The sequence below is a fragment of the Eptatretus burgeri genome, chromosome 10 (genome assembly GCF_056783735.1).
Source record: "Eptatretus burgeri isolate ZD-2024b chromosome 10, Ebu_testis_v1, whole genome shotgun sequence".
Classification (NCBI taxonomy): domain Eukaryota; kingdom Metazoa; phylum Chordata; class Myxini; order Myxiniformes; family Myxinidae; genus Eptatretus; species Eptatretus burgeri.
In genome coordinates this window covers 73,103,931-73,124,155 of record NC_140970.1, presented here as the reverse complement: position 1 = coordinate 73,124,155, position 20,225 = coordinate 73,103,931, and the positions used below count along the sequence as shown (strand labels likewise).

General features: G+C 45.5%; 2 protein-coding genes across 10 annotated transcripts in view; one reads left to right on the top strand and one right to left on the bottom strand.

Moving 5' to 3' along the window:
- The window catches only part of LOC147018866 (microsomal triglyceride transfer protein large subunit-like), a 121,336-nt gene extending 105,370 nt beyond the window's left edge, over positions 1-15,966 (bottom strand). For 3 of the 7 annotated variants that reach the window (XM_085898968.1, XM_085898975.1, XM_085898971.1), the window contains exon 1: positions 15,808-15,966. The gene's annotated coding sequence lies outside the window, so the exon portion shown is untranslated. Of the gene's footprint in view, positions 1-8,666; positions 8,787-10,867; positions 10,968-15,807 lie in introns of those variants that run through there. The other 4 variants (XM_085898970.1, XM_085898973.1, XM_085898974.1 and 1 more) reach the window with 4 other exon arrangements.
- A 6-nt stretch (positions 15,967-15,972) lies between these two features.
- ADH5 (alcohol dehydrogenase 5 (class III), chi polypeptide) overlaps positions 15,973-20,225 on the top strand; it is a 94,759-nt gene continuing 90,506 nt past the window's right edge. For 2 of the 3 annotated variants that reach the window (XM_085898964.1, XM_085898961.1), the window contains exon 1: positions 15,973-16,177. The gene's annotated coding sequence lies outside the window, so the exon portion shown is untranslated. Of the gene's footprint in view, positions 16,178-16,361; positions 16,434-20,225 lie in introns of those variants that run through there. The other variant, XM_085898963.1, reaches the window with a different exon arrangement.

Genomic DNA, 20,225 nt, shown 5'->3' with positions numbered 1-20,225 from the left:
GATCAAACCCACTGGGAAATCCAGAACTGAAAGTCAAACTCTGAGCTTCTCAATCATTCACAACACTGGGACATGGAATGCAAGGTCAATGAATAAGGGAAAGTTAAATGTAATAAAGAGAGAGATGGAGAGGACAACAACTAAAATTTGGGGGATAGGCAAACATGAAGACCAAGGAGCTTTCTAAAGAAGTCAGACATAAAGTGGTGGAGAAGCACCATTCAGGAGAGGGTTATAAGAAGATCTCAAGATCACTCATTATCCCTTTGAGTACAGTGAAATCCACCATTAAGAAGTGGAAGAGGTATCATACCACCCAGATTCTACCCAGATCAGGTCGCCCATCCAAGCTCATCAGCTGGGCAAGCAGGAAACTAGTTTTGGATGTCACTGTAAATTTAATAATGACTGAAAGATCTGCAAGGCTCCCGATGTCTGAGATGTTTGAGATGGGAGTCAGTGTTCATCAATCAACAATATCCTGTTCCCTTCACAAAGCTGGCCTCTATGGACAGGTCGCAAGAAAGAAGCCATTACTTAAGAAAACACATCTCAAAACTTATTTGGAGTTCATGGAAAAGCATATTAATGATACTGCAGGCATGTGGAGAAAGGTTTTGTGGTCAGATGAGACGAAAATTGAACTTTTTGGTCAAAATTAAAAGTGTTATGTCTGGCACAAGCCTACCACTGCACATCACCCAATCAACACCCTCTCCACTGTTGAGCATGGTGGTGGCAGCATCATGTTATGGGGCTGCTTTTCATCAGCAGGGACTGGCAAGCTTGTCGGGATAGAAGGGAAAATGGACAGTGCAAAGTACAGGAGAATCCTTGATGAAAACCTGCTGGAATCGGCCATGAATCTGAAGCTGGGTCGGAGATTCACATTTCTGCAGGACAATGATCCGAAGAAAAAAGCTCAAGCTACACTGGAGTGGCTGAATAATAAGAAAATAAATGTTCTTGAGTGGCCCAATCCAAGTTCTGACTTGGACCTAATTGAATATTTATGGTGAGACTTGAAGATTACAGTCCATTGACGATCCCCATCAAACTTGGCAGAACGAGAACAATTTTCATGTGAAGAATGGGCAAAGACTTCACCAGATCACCAGATCTAAGCTGGTAGAGATCTACCCAAAACGACTCGTAGGAGTTATTGCTGCAAAAGGTGCTTCCACCACGTACTGACTGAAGGGGCTGAACACTTTTGCACACCACTGTAAATGACTGTCAGAAGAGGCAAAAACTATTGCAGACAGAAGAAGAGAGATGAAAAGCAAAGGCACATCAAGAGAGGACATTAAATAGCTAAATACTGACTTCCAAGGACAAGCCAGGAAAGATAAAGAGAAATATTTCAAAGAGACACACAAAAAGATAGAAAGTGATAACAGAGAGGGAGAAAACAAGAGATCATTTTTTTTTCAAAGATCAGGGAGATGACAGGAACATTTCAGTCTTGGATTGGGGTCCTTAAGAGGAAGCAGCCCAAATTTTAACAGATATCTGTAAATAAATCTGGAGTGGGATTGTATGACCTAAAGGATGGAAGAAGTCAGTCTACATACCATTCCCAAAGAATGGGGATCCAAGACGATGTTTAAATAACCGAACCATTGCCTTGATTTCACATGCTCGCAAGACATTACTAAAGATCATTCAACACAGAACAGAAGACCTCATTAAGTGAGAGATGCCCATTGAGCAAGCAGGTTTAAAAAGAGGAAGAAGAACTTGAGATCGATTCGCAAATCTGAAATGGATCAGAGAAAAAGCAAGGGAACATCAAAGGAAGGTGTATCAACAACTTAAGGTATGCTGATGACACCACTCTGTTGGCAGAAAGTAAAGCAAACTTCATGAAACTGCTGAAATTCCACCATATTTGCCAACCTAATAAATAGGTCATAATTCAAGGACAACCCAATAAATAGGTCATAATTTTTCTTTCCAAAAAAATTAATAAAATGACTGAATAAAAAGATCTGTTTATTCATAAATGGATAGAATTTTGTTTAAAAGATTACACTTTAGAAGAAGCACAGAAGAATGTTAAGTGAATTATCAGAAATATGAGCAAAGTAACGCAACCTCTACCAAACATGATGCACCCATGTATTGATACTGCTATCAGCAAGAGTGTGCAGGATTGTGAGGAATATGCTGCATTATCTTTCGGTGCAGAATGCAGGACAAGTTTTACTCATTTTAAGATGGTTTGTTATATTTTTATTGTCGTATTAGTCCTTTGTTAAGCCTGGTGTTGGCTTAATGGTTACGGTGACTGCCTTAATATCTTAGGGTCTTGAGTTTGAGCCCCCTGTTGTGCCGTGACATAACACCAGATGGGTTGACCCAGCCTATCATCCTTCTGAGGTTGGCAAAATGAGTACCAGCTTACTGGAAACAGCCACTACAAGAGGGACAGTCCCAGAAATTCCTTGACCTCACTAGCTGCCATAACCTTTCATGGAAGGATAATATCACCAAGAACCAAGAACCAAGAACCACCAGAACCATATCATCAGTGACACAGCCTCGCTCCCAGCAATGATTGAACCAGCAGCCACATACTGCATACAAAATAAAATTATATATATAATCCTGTCTTTGTATGTTTGACTGTTCTTATCAGTCTTTCCTCTATTTTCTCCATAAATTTAAGTTCATTGCCGAGCAGTTAAGTCGTTCTGTGAAACAACTGCACTTGCTAAGTTTGTTTCTGTTCCAACACACACCTCTCCAAATGGCAACACTTATTCACTGGACTTTGCCGTGTGGACCATTTCTTCAAACTTGTCCTGCTCTTCCTCAACTCTTCGATGCTCTTCTGACCATGGGTTGGTAAAGGTGGGCCTCTCTTTGGCAGCTATTAGAGAACACCCAAGGTGCAGACTAGTATGGCAATTTGATAAAGCTTATTGGGCTGGCCTAAAATCTGCTCTCTCAGGTCAATGTTGGTCCATCATCAGCTAACATTCATTGCTCCTGGAATTTCTTTTCCAAGGGACTAATTTATCTTCTTCACAAGTTCATCCCATCCTGCATTCAATGTTTCTGCACATCATCTCGACCTTTGTACACTGAAACATGTGGTAAGGCCATCGCAAGAAAACAATACATATTCGCCTCCTGGAAGACAAACCCCATACTGATGGCAACTTACAGTCTCTAAGCACAACTCAGAACCATTGTGGATTGTTTTTAATTACATAAGGTAATTAAAACCATCCTATGAAGAGATAGGTCCCAACATTAAGCTTACCTGCGATCCTAATTCTCCAGCCTCTCACCTGCTCCAAAGCCTGGTGTGAGCTGGTCAGGCCTGTGTCTGGTAAACATTCCCCGTACATTGCTCCCCTTCTAAAGTATGACGTAATGCTGGATACTGCTCAAGGAAAAGCAGAGTTGTTCAACTCTGTTTTCACTCAACAGATCAAGGTCCCAAATCCATCACTTTCTGCACACATCCATTTCTCCATTACAGAATGTTAATGAGAGTATATGGCCTTCAACCCTTCCATAGAAGACAGGTTTCTTACCCAGCTCTTCACCTCTTCCTTAAGTGACCCTGTGATGGCATAAGTGATCTAATCTGCAGGGACTGTGCGTTCAATCCCACGTATCATACCCTCTCTCCTCTCTCTTTTACAGGTCCTTCTTAGATGGGAAACTTCGTCCTTCTTGGAATGTTACAAACATCACTCCTGTCCATATAAGCTTCCAAAACTGATCTCTTTAACTAGTGACGACAAACCTATCAGCCTTTTCCTCATCACAAGCAAAGTAATAGAGTCCCTCATTGTGGCTGGCCTCAGACACGACTCACTACATTCCGAAAACAAGTTTGGCTTCTGATTTGGCCATTCCACCTTGGATATGTTACTGACAAAACAGTGTATGGAAGCCCTGAACCATAAACAAATGGCTAGAATCATCTCGCCAGATATCTCTCGAGCCTTTGATATCATCTGGCATCCGACCATGATCTCAAAGTTGTCTTCATTTGGTATTCAATGCCCTCTGTTCAAGAGGTTGTCTGGGATCCATTATGAGCAGAACAGTGGGTGGTCCTTGATGGTGTCCTTTCCCCTTATATTTCCCTTTAGGGTAGTGTTTTACAAAGAGAGGTCTTAGGACCTACATTAATTCTTGATCAGAATGGGTGATGCGTGACTTCCAAAGGCCCTTCTTTACAATGAACTGACTGATGGCCTGTGGAATATCGGTGCCCCCAAGAAGCGGTATAAAGATCAGTTGAAGGCCACTTTGAAGCGATTCCAAATGTCGGACACCGCGTTTGTGGTCCTCGTCCTTGACAGGTCAAAATGACGTGACGAGTGCAAAGAGAGGGTGAATCAGTGTGAGCATTCGCGGGTGGAAGACTTGAAGTACCGCAGAAGCCGTCGGAAAGACCGGGTTACTGCGCCAAGCAGCCACCCATTCAATCGATGCTCAGTGGTGTGCCGCTCAGCCATCGGTTTGCTGAGCCACCAACAGGTGCATGATAGACAAGCCACAATGGTGACAATGACGTCGGCAAACAACAACAACAACAACAACAACAACAATATGGCACGGTGATGTGGCATGGGATAACAACAGATCTGTCAACTCAATGGCTGAACCAATGTTCTTGATCCATATCAATGATATGTCTGATTTCCTTGAAAACCAACGTTACCATTTTGTTGATGACTCCACCCTGTGTAGAAGGATACATCAAAATTGTGAAATACTGGCTGCTGCTGAATGCCTTTCATCAAACCTGGACAAGATAAACTGCTGCTCTGCTCATTGGGACATGACATTCAACACTGGCAATCAAACTATCCAATTCACTTCTCTAGACAGCCACTACAAGAGGGACAGTCCCAGAAATTCCTTGACCTCACAAGCTGCCATAACCTTTCATGGAAGGATATCACCAAGAACCAAGAACCAAGAACCACCAGAACCAGCAAAAGCCAGTCACCGTCTGGGTATGCTCCATAAAGCTAAGGCATTCTTGAGCCGCACCAAGCTCACGTGATATACAAGGCTTTCATACGGAACTCCACAAAGTATGACTTCCATCTCTGGGCTGGTGCTCCGACTTCCCACCTTGCTCCTCATAACCAGACCTTCCATCATAAACCAGGCCTTTTGTACTTTTGATATCCCAAGGCAGGAGGCTGATTCCTAAGGATTGTCACTCTCCCAACAATGGCAAGTTGGTGGTTTCTCTATTTTATTGAAGTTTACATCTGACCTTGTTCTTCTTGCTCTCTCCTACCTTTTCCTTCTCCATGCCACCCGAGGTCACACATGTTCCTCAAGAAACACTCGTCTGCTCACCCTCCAAAAGTCCAGGCTGGTTGCCCACCTGCATTCATTCATCCTCTTCTTCTCTCAATTGAGGAATCCTCTCCCTTAATTCATTGTCTCATCCTTCAAAATCTACAAACATGCAAAACCCCTCCCCAAAATAAACAATAGGGTCCATAAAATAAACAGATAAGCTTGGCAGGGACTCCTTCTGACTCCCCATTTATTAGTCCCCTACCGGTTTCACCGGAGGGGACGATAGGTTTGCTCTCCGTCGGTCCATCTGTCTGTCAGTCCATCCCACCTGTGGTTTTTCAGAAGTTTTCCCCATACCCATGAACATGTTCAACTGAAAGTTGGTACATGCCTTTATTATGATAAGTTACAGAAAAAGTTTTAGTTTCAAGGCGTTTCATTAAATTTTCACAGAGTTATGCCCTTTTTGAACTTAGTAAATATCACATATCATACATGGGTCAGTGTCCAACTGCCTTGACAACCCCACCGCTTTACACCCATTGGCTGGCCAGCTGGCCTGACTCCACCCAAATAAAATCATGCACCATCATTGCATGAAGCAGCACAGATCAGCAGGACTCAGGTCTGGGTGTTATAGTCCATGGCCCAGTGCAATTGGAATGATCACAGGTATATAACCACGATGTATTATACAGTATATGCACATAAACTATACGCATGCTTTTGCTTCATGTATGTACATAGGGATATTTTAAAATATGAAATGAACGAAACATGGTGGGTTAGAAAGTTTCCTCTTCTTCATTGTGGTTCCGGTATCCGCTTGAGTGTGCGTAAAAGCAAACTAATTTTTATCTCTGGTTTGTTGTCCCGGTTGTCTTTATTGGTTTCTCGTCTACAAAAGATCAGTAAATGAAAATTGTTTTTCCTTTTATTTTGCTGAATCGACCCAAACACAGTGGCTTGGAGAGTTCCTTCTTCTTCTTCAAATTGTTTCGTGTATCGGCTCGAGCGTGCATTAAACTCAAGAAAATTTTTATCTCCCAAATATTCCTTCGGACTGGTAGGGGACGTGTATTGTAAAGCAATTCTTGCTACTGTTATTTGTCTTTCCCTCTTCCTCGTACTCTGTAGCCGCTAGAAAAGATGGCGGGGGTAGAAAGGATCGTGGTTTTGGATGGGGGAAGATAAGAGATGGTGGTAAACAGCTGTTTTGAACACCTGGAGGGAAGAGTGGGATTGAAGATCGTGTGGGAGTTTACTCCAAAGGTGGAAAAAAAGAGGAATGAAAGAGTGAAGGTGAGCAGTGATTCTTGATTTTGGTACTTTCACCAGAAGGGGGAGGCTGGTGGACCTTGAGTGCCCTGCGGAAATATGGGGGGGGGCATTTCTCAGACAGAGCAGGGGGAGCGAGGCTGGAGAGGAGACGGTAGAAGAAAGAAAGACCACCAACCTGCCTGCGGTGAGAGAGTGAGAGACCCAAAGAGTCAGCCTCATCGCTGGAGATACCAATGATTCTAAATGCCTTGGTTTCCACAGCGTGAAGAGCCGAGAAAGGTGAGAAGCAGGAGTACCAGCCCAGAGGGGAGAGCAGTACTCCATTCGGCTGTGGATGAAAGCTTTGCATGTGGTCAGGAGCTCAGGTGGGCCAAGGAAGGACTTTGCACGATGGAGGATTCCCAGTCGGCAACTGGTTTGGAGGCCAGGTTGGAAACGTTGCTTTTGCAGGAAAGATCATGGCAGATAGTGAGACCCAGAAGCTTAAATGAAAGGACTTCTTCAAGAGGATTGTTGAGAAAGTAGATGTGGGGGGGGTTCCAGACGGTCCAATCAGAAAGACATAGTGAGAGTGTGAGATTTGTCAGGGGTGAAAGACATGTTCCACGTACAGTAATGGAGCAGCTTATGATTTTATCCAGATCTGCAGAGAGTGAAAAGGCTGCTGCTTGCCGATCTGAGGGATGACAGATAGTACGGCAGATGGTGCAGTCATCAGCAAAGAGATAAGGAGGATTTTCAAAGTCGGAGAGATCATTGATGAAAACCAGAAAAAGAACAGGGCCCAGAACGCTACCTTGAGGAACTCCAGCCTGAACAGGAAGAGAGAATGAGAGAATCCATTAAAGGCCACACGTTGGCTGCGACAGGAGAGGAAGTCTGTGAGCCATGAGTGGAGATGTCCTTGGATACCACAGGAAGAGAGTTTGGTGAGCAGGGCAGGATGCCATACCGTATCGAAGGCACGCGATATGTCCAGGGATATGGCTCTGATTTTAGATTTGGCATTGAGGACTTCCATCCATTGTTGGGAGAGCAGAAGCAGCATATCCAGGGTGGAGTGACCCCATCTGAAACCAAACTGATGATGGGAAATCAAACCAAAATCTGGGGAAATTGTCACAAGAGGATCAAGTAAAAACTTAAAATGGTCCGGACAGCATCGTTTCCCTGGAGATCCAGATGTTGTAAAGCGGCAGCGAGTGCTCCGTTCCGTTGGAGTGCTTGCTTGAGCGCTTTGAATCAAGCAAGCCGCTTGGCAAGCAACAGGAAGCTGATTGCCTGACGAGACACAACAACGAATGTGACAAACCATGAGACATTTTTTGGAATCGACCACACTTGGTAAAGACACGCAAGATAAATTAATTTCCGTTAATTAAAATCATGTTTCCAAACAGACAATTTAGAAATGAACACGATATTAAAATGTAAACGAATCGACATCAGCACCAACGTTGAGAGATTATATATATATATATATATATATATATATATATATATATATATATATATATATATATATATATATCCTCTCTCTCCTCTCTCTCTCTCCTTTCTCTCTCCTTTCTCTCTCTCTTCTCCTCTCTCTTCTCCTCTCTCCTTTCTCTCTCCTTTCTCTCTGTCTTCTCCTCTCTCTTCTCCTCTCTCTTCTCCTCTCTCTTCTCCTCTCTCTTCTCCTCTCTCTTCTCCTCTCTCTTCTCTCTCTCTCTCTCTCTCTCTCTCTCTCTCCTCTCTCTTCTCCTCTCTCTTCTCCTCTCTCTCTCTCTCTCTCTCTCTCTCTCTCTCTCTCTCTCTCTCTCTCTCTCTCTCTCTCTCTCTCTCTCTCTCTCTCTCTCTCTCTCTCTTTCTCTCTCTCTCTCTCTCTCTCTCTCTCTTTCTCTCTCTCTCTTTCTTTCTCTATCTCTCTCTTTCTTTCTCTCTCTCTGATGACGTACACATTCGGACGAACCAAGGTTTGTTTGTCCGTGCCTTGGAAACCAATTCCCTTGGGGTAGAGTTGGCGATCACGCACGAACAATAAACATATGTGATGTTCCTTCAAATGAACGCGCAGCACTTTATACACAGATCGTCCCGAAACAAGTTTATAATACCTGGAAATGAAGGTTATCACAGTTCGTCACGTTGAATCGTCACATCTACTGTTTACATACCGGGGGTTGATAAAACAAAAATTGAATAAAGGACGTAAAAGGGATCAGGATGTGATATCACCGGGTTGAAAGGAGGATGGGGATTTGGGAGTGTGGGAGGAGTGTGGGAGGAGTGTGGGAGGGGTGTGGGAGGGGTGTGGGAGGGGTGTGGGAGGGGTGTGGGAGGGTGTGGGAGGGTGTGGGAGGGTGTGGGAGGGTGTGGGAGGGTGTGGGAGGGTGTGGGAGGGGTGTGGAAGGAGTGTGGGAGGGGCGTGGGAGGAGTGTGGAAGGAGTCTGTGAGGAGTGTGGGAGGGGTGTGGGAGGGTGTGGGAGGAGTGTGGGAGGGGTGTGGGAGGGTGTGGGAGGGTGTGGGAGGGGTGTGGAAGGAGTGTGGGAGGGGTGTGGGAGGAGTGTGGAAGGAGTCTGTGAGGAGTGTGGGAGGGGTGTGGGAGGAGCTTGGGAGGAGTGTGGAAGGAGTGTGGGAGCAGCTTGGGAGGAGTGTGGAAGGAGTCTGTGAGTGTGGGAGGAGTGTGGAAGCAGTGTGGGAGTGGTGTGGGACGAGCTTGGGAGGTGTGTGGAAGGAGTCTGTGAGGAGTGTGGAAGGAGTCTGTGAGAAGTGTGGGAGGGTGTGGGAGGAGTGTGGGAGGGTGTGGGAGGAGCCTATGAGGAGTGTGGGAGGAAAAGGAATGTGGGAGGAATATGGGCAAGGGAGGAGTGTGGGAGGAGAAGGAATGTGGGAGTTGCGAGGGAGGAAAAGGGAGGAGTCGGGGGTGTGGAAAGAGTGTGGGAGGAGCTAGGGAGTAGTAGGGAGGAGTAGTGAGGAGTAGGGAGGAGTAGTGAGGAATAGGGAAGAGTCGGGAGGAGTCGGGGTGTGTGTGGGAGGAGCGGGAGAGGGGTTGGGTGGAGTAAGGAGGAGTAGGATGTTGTACAAAAAAGTGGGTTGAGGAGGAAAATGATGTTATGGGGATTGAAGGGAACAGACATGGTGTTGGATCAGGCGTTGTGCTCAAAAGGTTCTGCCATATTTATAGAGAGCAGAGAGTAACCATTCATGGGACAATCTCAAAGTGGACTCGACTCCAGTGAGGAGCGGAATTCCCTCAAGGAGCATCCTGGGACCTCTGCTTTTTATTATGTTCATCAATGACCAACCAGAGGTCCTCGAAAACCGCATCTACATCTTCGCTGATGACACCAAAATCTTTGGACCGATGACTGTTATAGGAACCAAGTTTTATCACTGCAAGATGACTCGGACAAGGCACAGAATTGGTCTCGCTCGAGCACTTGCCAATCGCCTTTTAATGAGAGTAAGTGCAAAGTTCTGCATATGTGGGGACGTTTAACTCAACAAACACCGACCATTTAAACCAAACTCCATTACAGAAAGTTAATCAGGAAAAAAGATCGAGTAGTCATCAAGACCTTAGCGGTGCAAGACTGATGGAAATAAGATAGAGAGAGTCCAAGGGCGAGCAACCCGTTAGGTTCCTGAACGACGTCACAATCACACGAGAAGCGCCTTGGAGACACTGAATGTGCATTCCCTCCATTATACACGTCAAAGGGGGTGTCATGATTACTGTGCACAAGTTCAGGAAGGTCATCAAGGTCACAAGCCACAAGAGGTCATCCATCGATCCAAACTGCAAAAGACCAGGTCCACATGACAAGTGAGGAACGCATTGGTTTTTTTTAACCATTGTGTCGTCACATAAAGTCCTTCGCGCATGCGCAGTTGAAAGTTAACGCAGAAGTGCAGACCGGGATATTTGACAGGATTCCACCTCCTTTTTACTGAAAACTGACACCATGTGATATTTACTTTATGTAATAAATATATGGCTTCGTAATCTCTCGCCTTTGAACATAATATTTAATTCATTTGGACTTCTCTCCAAACCGTTCAATAATCTATCTATAATTCCAGCAATCTGTGTGTGTGTGTGTGTGTGTGTGTGTGTGTGTGTGTGTGTGTGTGTGTGTGTGTGTTTGTGTGTGTGTGTGTGTGTGTGTGTGTGTGTGTGTGTGTGTGTGTGTGTGTGTGTGTGTGTGTGTGTGTGTGTGTGTGTGTGTGTGTGTGTGTGTGTGTGTGTGTGTGTGTGTGTGTGTCTGCGACCGCGTTTCTCGACGACCGCCGGTCCGATCTGATTGAAACTTGCCAGGAATGTTTCCGGGGCCCCGCAGATGTGCCTTTTCAAGGTTTGATATCAATCGGACGAGCGGTTCCCAAGTTATGGCCATTTATCTGTTGACCAATATCTGCGAGAGAGATAAGAGGGGGACGGGAGAGGGGGGATGAGAGTGGGAGCGAGAGAGAGGAGCGAGAGAGGAGGGGGAGAGAGGAAGGGCGAGACAAAGGGGGAGAGAGAGGGGGCGAGAGAGGGGGCGAGAGAGAGGGGCGAGAGAGAGGGGCGAGAGAGAGGGGCGAGAGAGAGGGGCGAGAGAGAGGGGCGAGAGAGAGGGGCGAGAGAGAGGGGCGAGAGAGAGGGGCGAGAGAGGAGGGGGAGAGAGGGGCGAGACTAGGGGAGAGAGAGGAGGGCAAGAGAGGGGGGAGAGAGAGGGGGGGCGAGACAGAGGAGCAAATTCTTCAACACAATTCTTCTTCGTTTGATACGACGTCACAATTGACGCTGGGGACCTGAGTATGTTTCCCAAGTTATGGCCATTTACGATACGGTTGGTCCAATCTAATTGAAATAATGCCCCAATCCAGTCGTCGTTTACGCACCTACGGGCCCGTACTAGTCTATCTGTATAGACTTATAATGATAAGATAGTAACGATCTTATAATGCTTCATCTTCCTCTCTCACACATGTGGTACTCTTTACTGTTTCATAATGCACTTCTCTTCTGCTATTTTAACAGACTGCTCTCATTTCAAGCTCTCCTTCATTCCTTGCCTAAAAAAATCCAACTATTACAGCGCTTCTTCTCTCCATTCTCTGAATTCGCATTCATTGCATCCATCAACAATTGTGTTAAATCGCATCTCTGACCTAAAACTTTTAAAAACCACAGTTTGCCATGGATGCTCGCTTTCCATCAACCATTCTTTTTTTCCAACTTCAGTGCCAACTCACCCCCCTCACCCCTCACCCCTCACTCTCACTCTCAAAGCAACCATCCCACTCTTCTCCCTCCAAGCCTCCCTCTCACCTGTCTCAAAAATTCCCCTCACCTTTCTCCCACCTTTCATCCCCCTCACTCATCCTTCTCAAAGTTGCCCCCCTCTCATCCACCAAGCTGCCTCCCTCCACTGCCCTCTCACCTCCATCTCTTCACTCCACCTCCTCAAATCCTCAACTGCCTTCTTCCTTGTCTCTTATCCCCCCCTCTCCCCCAGCACCACAGAGCCTTTTCTCCTCCTCATTCGGCCCCTCCACTCGCTATTCTGCAATACCCCACACTCTTTCAACAACCCTCCTTACCTCCCCCCCCTCGTCCCTTGTGCTACCCTCCCCCTCCCCCTCCACCTCCTGCACCCAAAGCCTCCTCCCCTATCTCTTCATTAAAAGTGTGGACCTCAAATATCCGGGGCCTTCGCTCAAACCTTTCAGATCTTTCCATACAGGTTGCCACTGACAAACCAGACATTATCTGCCTAACAGAAACTTTCCTCTCCCAAGACGTGTCTGACTCCCAAATATCTCTCCCTGATTACTCCCTCTTACGGTATGACAGACCTGAGCCTCGTCCTGGTGGAGGTGTTGCTCTCTTCATCAAAGACTCTATTCCTCACTCTCCATGCACTGCCCTCACTCCCCCACACCACCAGGAATACCTCTGGCTTCGGCTTCCCCTCCACTCCCACCTCATGTTTATATGTGTACTGTACCGTCCACCGAACAGTGATGACTCCATCTACACCTCGCTATCCGAAAACATGGACCATCTTCTATCTTCTCATCCAAACTCTCTCTTCCTCTTATGTGGTGAGTTCAATTGTCATCACGCCAGTTGGCTAGGTGTGGGTACCTCTCTCACCTGCCATGGCACCTCAGCAAAAGCTTTCTGCGACTCATTAGGACTGACTCAATCGGTCAACTTCCTGACCCGGATCTCAACCAATGGTACTCCATCTCTTCTGGATCTGATTTTGGCAAATTTCCCTGACAATATCTGCTGCTCTTCCTCCGCTCTAATCGGTTCTTCTGACCACGTCCTTGTCAAAGTGGACATCTCTCTGGCTGTTATCAGAGAACCACCTCACCGCCGTCGAGTCTGGCATTTCACTCAAGCCGACTGGCAGGGTCTCCGAGCAGCCCTCAAACTTACAGACTGGTCTCCCATCACTACTTTCTCAAACATCAACTCATCCTGGGAATTCTTTCAAAGAAACTTGCTCTCCCTCATGCACAGATTTATCCCCTCTCGTGTTCAGTTGTCCTACCCTTCCTCCCGCCCTTGGTTTACTGAAGCATGTGGCGAGGCAGTTGTCCTGAAACAACTTGCCTTTGCCTCATGGAAAGCAAACCCAACTGAGGGCAATCTCAGTTCTTTCCACAAAGCTCGGAACAAGTGTGTATCTACCCTCAGGAGAGCCAGAAAACAACATCTTTCTCATCTCAAGTCTGAACTCTCAAACCTCTCTCCCTCCTCAAAATCCTGGTGGCGTTTAATCAAATCTGTTTCTGGTGTATGTTCCCCCTCCATCCCCTCCCTTACCTCAAATGGCCGCACTGCTGATTCCACACGTGATAAAGCTGAATATCTAAACTCGGTGTTTGCAGCTAATTCTTGTGTCCTAAACCCATCACTTTCTCTACCCACTTTACCCAGTCGCACCCAACTGTCCCTGGACTCTGTATCCATTTCTCCTGACAAGGTGGAGAGCTTGCTTTCAAACCTCGAGTCAGATTCTGCAACCGGTCCAGACGGCATCAGCCCACGTGTCATCAAAGCCTGCTCTTCTGCTCTTGCTCACCCTCTCTCTGTTCTATTCACCCTCTCATTTGCCCAAGGTCATCTGCCATCTGCTTGGAAATCTGCTAACATCACTGCCCTGCATAAAAAAGGTGCAAAAACAGATCCCTGTAACTACAGACCAATCAGCCTTCTCCCAATCATCAGCAAGGTGATGGAATCCATCATCGCTTCAGACATGAAATCCTTCCTCTTCTCCAATGGCTTGATTTCCAATCATCAATTTGGTTTCAGACCAGGCCACTCTACCCTGGATATGCCGCTTCTGCTCTCCCATCAATGGATGGAGATCCTCAATGCCAGGTAGGAAATCCAAGCCGTATCCCTGGACATATCACGTGCTTTTCACACAGTCTGGCACCCTGCCCTACTCACCAAACTCTCTTCCCATGGTAGTCAAGGCCATCTCCACTCATGGCTCGCAGACTTCCTCTCCTGTCGCAGTCAACGTGTGGTCCTAAATGGAGTTCTTTCATCCCATCTTCCTGTGCAGGCTGGAGTTCCTCAAGGTAGCGTTCTGGGCCCTGTTCTTTTTCTTGTTTTCATCAATGATCTCTCGGACTCTCTGGAAAATCCTCTATTTCTCTTTGCCGACGACTCCACCCTCTGCCGTACCATCTGTCATCCCTCAGACCGGCAAGCAGCAGCTTCTTCGCTCACTGCAGATCTGGATAAAATCACAAACTGGTCCAACACGTGGAACATGTCTTTCAATCCAGACAAATCTCACACTCTCACTATGTCTCTTCGAAAGGACCGTTTAGAACCCCCCCCATCCACTTTCTCAACAATCCTCTGGAAGAAGTCTTTTCTTTCAAGCTTCTAGGTCTCACTATCTGCCATGACCTTTCCTGGGAAAGTCACATTTCCAACCTCGCCTCAAAAGCCAGTCGCCGACTGGGAATCCTCCGTCGTGCTAAGTCCTTCCTCGGCCCTCTTGAGCTCCTGACCACTTACAAAGCTTTTGTCCGTAGCCTGATGGAGTACTACTCTCCCCTCTGGGCTGGTGCTCCTGCCTCCCACCTTTCTCGGCCTCACGCTGTCGAAACCAGAGCATTTAAGATCATCGGCATCTCCCGCAATGAAGCTGAGTCTTTGGGCCTCTCACTCAATCACCGCAGATTGGTCGGTGGTCTTTCTGTCTTCTACTGACTCCTCTCGAGCCTTGTCCCCCTGCTTTCTCTGTGATTTGTCCCCACCACATTTCCACAGGGCGCTCAAGGTCCGCCAACAACCCCCTTCTGGTAAAACTACCGAAATCACGAATCACTGCTCACCTTCACTCTTTCATTCCTCTTTTTCCCCGCCTTTGGAATAAACTTCCTCACTCTATTCTTTCCCATTCTTCCCTCCAGGTCTTCAAAACAGCTGTTCACCACCACCTCTTATCTTCCCCCATCCAAATCCTCGATCTTTTCTACCCCCGATAATCCACCCAAGCCCACTTCCTTCAATTCTCCTGCTTTCCTTCCTGAAAGTCCCTGAAAAGTCCATCTTCTCTTCGCCATGTTCCCCGTCCCATCCCCATCCCTCTCCCTTCCATAGTTCACCTAATGTGTCTGTTCCCCACTGTTTTGTCCCTTCCACTCCCGCCCCTCTTGTCTCATGCCCCCTTGCTGTGAGTTGTGTGTTAGCTCTCATACGAGCCTCGACCAAGGTATACAAAAAAAAAAAATTCCAGCAATCTCTGTGTGTCTGTCTGTCTGCAACCGCTGTTTCTCGACAACCACTGTTCCGATCTGATTGAAACTTGCCAGGTATATTGCTGAGGCCCTGAGGATGTGCCTTTTCAAGGTTTGATATTAATCGGACAAGTGGTTCCCAAGTTATGGCCATTTATTTACCAAACCAATGACAGGACACGGTGCTATGACGTCACAATTTTTTTTTTTTTTTTTTTTTTTTTGCACGTACGGCCACGCACTAGTATTTATTAAACACGAATGTTGGGAATTTACACCGTTTTATTTATTCGGTGTTTTGTAAAAAATGCATTTACAAACGTATATTTAATTTACCTAATTTACAGTTAATTCAGAATCCAAATTGTGAGGAGTTAAAATATATAAATATATATAAATATATTTAATTCTTCACTGTGAGGTAATGTCACGTTTTATTTTATGATCGCACAAAATTATTTCATTGACAAAATCTCAATTATTATTACGTACCTTTTGCTTTCGTTGCGACATACGGTGCTCCGGATGGGGAACACTCTTCGGTGGAACTATTTTTACAAACGCGTTTTGCTCCACGAGGAAAGTTTCCCGGAAGTAGTTTAAGCGCGCGCGTTGATCTTCCCGGAAATAGTTTAAGCGCGCGCGTTGATCTTCCCGGAAGTAGTTTAAGCGCGCGCGTTGATCTTCCCGGAAATAGTTTAAGCGCGCGCGTTGATCTTCCCCGAAATAGTTTAAGCGCGCGCGTTGATCTTCCCGGAAGTAGTTTAAGCGCGCGCGTTGATCTTCCCGGAAGTAGTTTAAGCGCGCGCGTTGATCTTCCCGGAAGTCGGTGATGCGTGCTCCTTGACGTTGCTGGGTGCAGGTGAGGGGGTTTGCGGTGCCACTTGTGCGTTTGAATTATTCATGTTTCTGATTATAAAACTAGTTTTGATCGACGCAGACACGTACTACCTGTGTTTTTTTTATGGGTTTACATGGGGACGAGGATGTACAAGCAACTTTGGCAGAAGGAGGCTGATTAGCTTGTTCGGCTTCATTTCATTCAGGGTGGGAGAGGTAAAGGAGCAGGGAGGAGAAGAGTGGGGGAAACGGTGGGATATCACGACTCGGGTGCAGAGGTAAAACGAGAGGAGCAACACTGACTCAAAATGTGACGTAACGCTGACGTCATGCACATATTATATATTCGATATATATCTCGAAATCCCCAATCGCATCTCTCATCTGTAAATGGAGGAAACAATTACTTGGAGGAAACATGGTCTTGTCTCACCTAAATTGGGGTGTAAATAAATATACTCCAAACATTCAAATTACCATATAACTCAACAAATTAACCCCTTCACTTCCACAATATATATATATATATATATATATATATATATATATATATATATATATATATATATATATATATATATATATATACATATACATACATATAGTCGTGGCCAAAAATATTGGCACCCTTGCACTTTTTTTCAAATAATTCACCATTTCTTCCAGCAAATTGTTGAAATTAAAGAATATTTTGGTATCCACATATATGTTTCTTCTGTTTGCAGTGAGAAAAACAAAAAAAAGGTGAAAAAATTATTTTAATCTAAGCTTATTGCACACAGAAATTCTAAAATGGCTCGGACAATACTATTGGCACCTTTTAGAAGTTGTAAGAAATCATTAGATTTCAAGCAGGTGATTCTCCTTTCCTTTGGGGAGTTGCAGGTGCCTTCAATACATAAATCGATCATTCAACCAGTTTGAATGGAGAAAAGGAATCATTCTGCTGTTTTCTGTCACTGTGTGCACCGTGATGAGCATGTAGAAAAGAAAGAAAACCAAATAATTGTTTGAGGATGTTAGACACAAGATTGTAGCCAAGCATGGACAATCTCAAGGCTACAAGTAAATCTCCAGAGACCTTGATGTTCATGTGTCCACAGTACACAATGTTATCAGGAAATTTAAAGCCCATGGCACTGCAGCCAACCTCCCTGGACGTGTCCGCAAGAGGAAACTTTTGCATTTTGGAGCACAATGTTCTACCCAGTGTCATAAAACTGGGTCTCCATCGAAGGTCATGCATCTTGCAGCAGGACAATGAGTCCAAACACACTTCAGAAAGCACCCAAGAATGGTTCAAGACAAAACGCTAGACTGTTCTGAAGTGGCCAGCAATGAGTCCAGATCTAAATCCCATTGAACACCTGTGGGGAGATCTGAAAACAGCAGTTGGGGGGGTAGAGACCCCTCAAATCTGGGAGAACTGGAGCAGTTTGCAAAAGAAGAGTGGGCCAAACTACCAATAGAGAGGTGGAGGAAGCTCATTCATGGCTACAGGAAGCACTTGACTGCAGTTATTTTGTCCAAGAGCTGTGCTACCAAATATTAAGTCGAGGGTTTCAATGCCATTTATTTTTATTTTCTGATCTAAAAGGATATACTGTTACGGTTGTGGCTGTAAATGGAGGAATTTAATAGGAAATTTAGGATTGAATAGAGTAGCTTGGTCCGTGGACGTGTAGGAGACATCTCAATGTAATTAAGTAAGGAAACTGTGAGTTCAGTGTTACGTGTCACCACACGGGGGGTGGTGTGGTGTTTATTAGCTAGGGAGCAGGAATTATTTCCTCCAGTATGTAATTGCCCCCCTGTGACTTTTCCCTATGTTTTTTATAACCAAAACCATGATATGAAACAAGCAAACATGCCTAGCAGGCAGAAGCCCCACTTAAAATGGTGATTGTGGGTGAGGCCACACCCCTGAGGTGGAGGATTGATGGGCTGTGACGTCAGAAGCTAGCCGAGCGAGCGGAGGTCCTGCCTTCCCGGGTTTCGTGCGAGCAAGCCATGCCCCGGAGTAGGAAACGGTGGTTCGGCGATGTTAATCAGTGAGAGGAGAGTGGAGTTCAGTAAGAGCGCACGCACGAGGCAGAGTTGATTTTGGAAGAGAGGTTGAGTGTGGAGTGAAGGACGCACGCGGTCGAGAAAGAACGTAGTTAAGAGATAGCCTGTAAGAACAGGGCTTTACGGCTGGCTTTCCTTCGACGCGCAAAGAGGACGGCACGATTCTCGTATTCGTGTTGAGGCGAACGGACTCGTGTGGTGAGGCAAGACCGTGGCCTTTGGCTCTTGGTTGGGTCATGAGGAACGGACCCCGAGCCTCGTGTATGTCAAATAGCGGGTCGGTGAGGACGATCGATGCACAAAGCAACTGCACGGGTCTATGAGCCTTGGTATTGAGTGCCGCTCGTGGATTGGCTGGCGTACGTTTGTCCCACTATGAGAGAAGCGACTTGGCACCATTTTGTGCGTGTTTACACTTGCAAATAGAAGCGCCTCAATTCCAACAATTACAATTTTTGTGTTTACACTTGCAAATAGAAGCGCCTCAATTCCAAGTTCCACAAAGACCATCTCCGGGCCAAGCTAAGTACCAGAGTAAAGGAGGTGTTTTCTTTTTATTTTGTTTCCCTTTGTATTTAAGTATGTGTGTAGAGGTGCCTCAACTTGGAGTTTAATTTACTTCACGTATTTATAAGTATTACATTTATTAGTGTCCTTTGTAAATATTTGTCTATTTTCATTAAATGTGTTCATTTTTAGAAACTGTATGTGTGTATTTGTGATGAGGTTCGAGTATAAACCCCCCTGTGCTGTGCTTCCCCGTGCCTCCGTTCCCTCCGCCATTGCGCCGCCCTTCCCGCGCACGCGTGATAATCTCCGAGTTTTGGCTGTCTGCCTCCAAGGGAGAAGTTCGACCATCCGGGCTCGCGGTTTTAACTCTGACCAGCAGCGCTGCGACAATATTACGTTCTGAATCAAAAACAAAGGCTCTGTGATATTAACAATGTAATAACGAATTTTGGAGACAAATACTTTTGTCAATTTCAACTTCTTTTTGGAGAAATTGTGAGTTGTTTGAAAAAAGTGCAAGGGTGCCAATATTTTTGGCCACGACTGCATTTGAGTTGTAGTTTGAAGAATCTCGTGTATATATATGTAATCAAAGTTGTAGGGTGAAGAACGAACCAACACCGAGAGCACCTTCACCTTTTAACGAGACCCTCTCGCAAACGTCACAATATCTAGATGTACTGTATATACAATCACCCAACCTTAGGTAAGCTGCCCACATGTTTTGCCAATGTCCACGTACCCCTCTTTAACTCATCCATGTAGGTATCCATCTAGTCCAGGTTTAAACCCATTCACTGAGATCTGACAACGATTCCAATGTATTTTTTGAATAAGCGAACGTTGGGCTTGTTTCACATTCGTAATGTCATCGGGATCTCAATTATTGGTCGAATGACTTCGTGCATCTGTATTTCCTTGTGTAGTGTTTATTGACAATTTGTTGTCGCTTCTAATTTATCAAATAACGCTAAATCTCCTTGATATATAATCTTGTCGACTTGTAGTCATGTGTTGTTTTTTTGTTTGTTTGTTTTTTTTAATTCTTTTTTTACAGTGAGGGTGATGTATGCGCCATAGCCTTTTTATGTACAGTATTTCAGTATTCTTTCCTGGAATCAATTAGAGTACGCATGATATTAACTAAATGGCTCCCTATGGTTCATGAGCTGTCACTGTGTTAATACAGTGTGAACTTGCACTATGTGTAGATAAAACCAGGCTGGACAGTGAGATTACCCACCTCACTGAAGGGCGTTCTGACAGAACGATGTACCTGCCGCTCAGCTGCCTAACCTGGGTTAAATTCCCGATCCAACTTTAAATTGTTAGATTGATGTTTTTCAGGCAGAACATTGCATCTCAAAGTGCTCCATCCCTCAGATGTACGCAAAGCTGAACGTCCCATCCACTAGCATTAGTTGGTGAATGTTAAAGATCCCACAGTCTTTTGCAAAGAGCAGGCAAGTTATCACCTGTACCCTGAAAATATT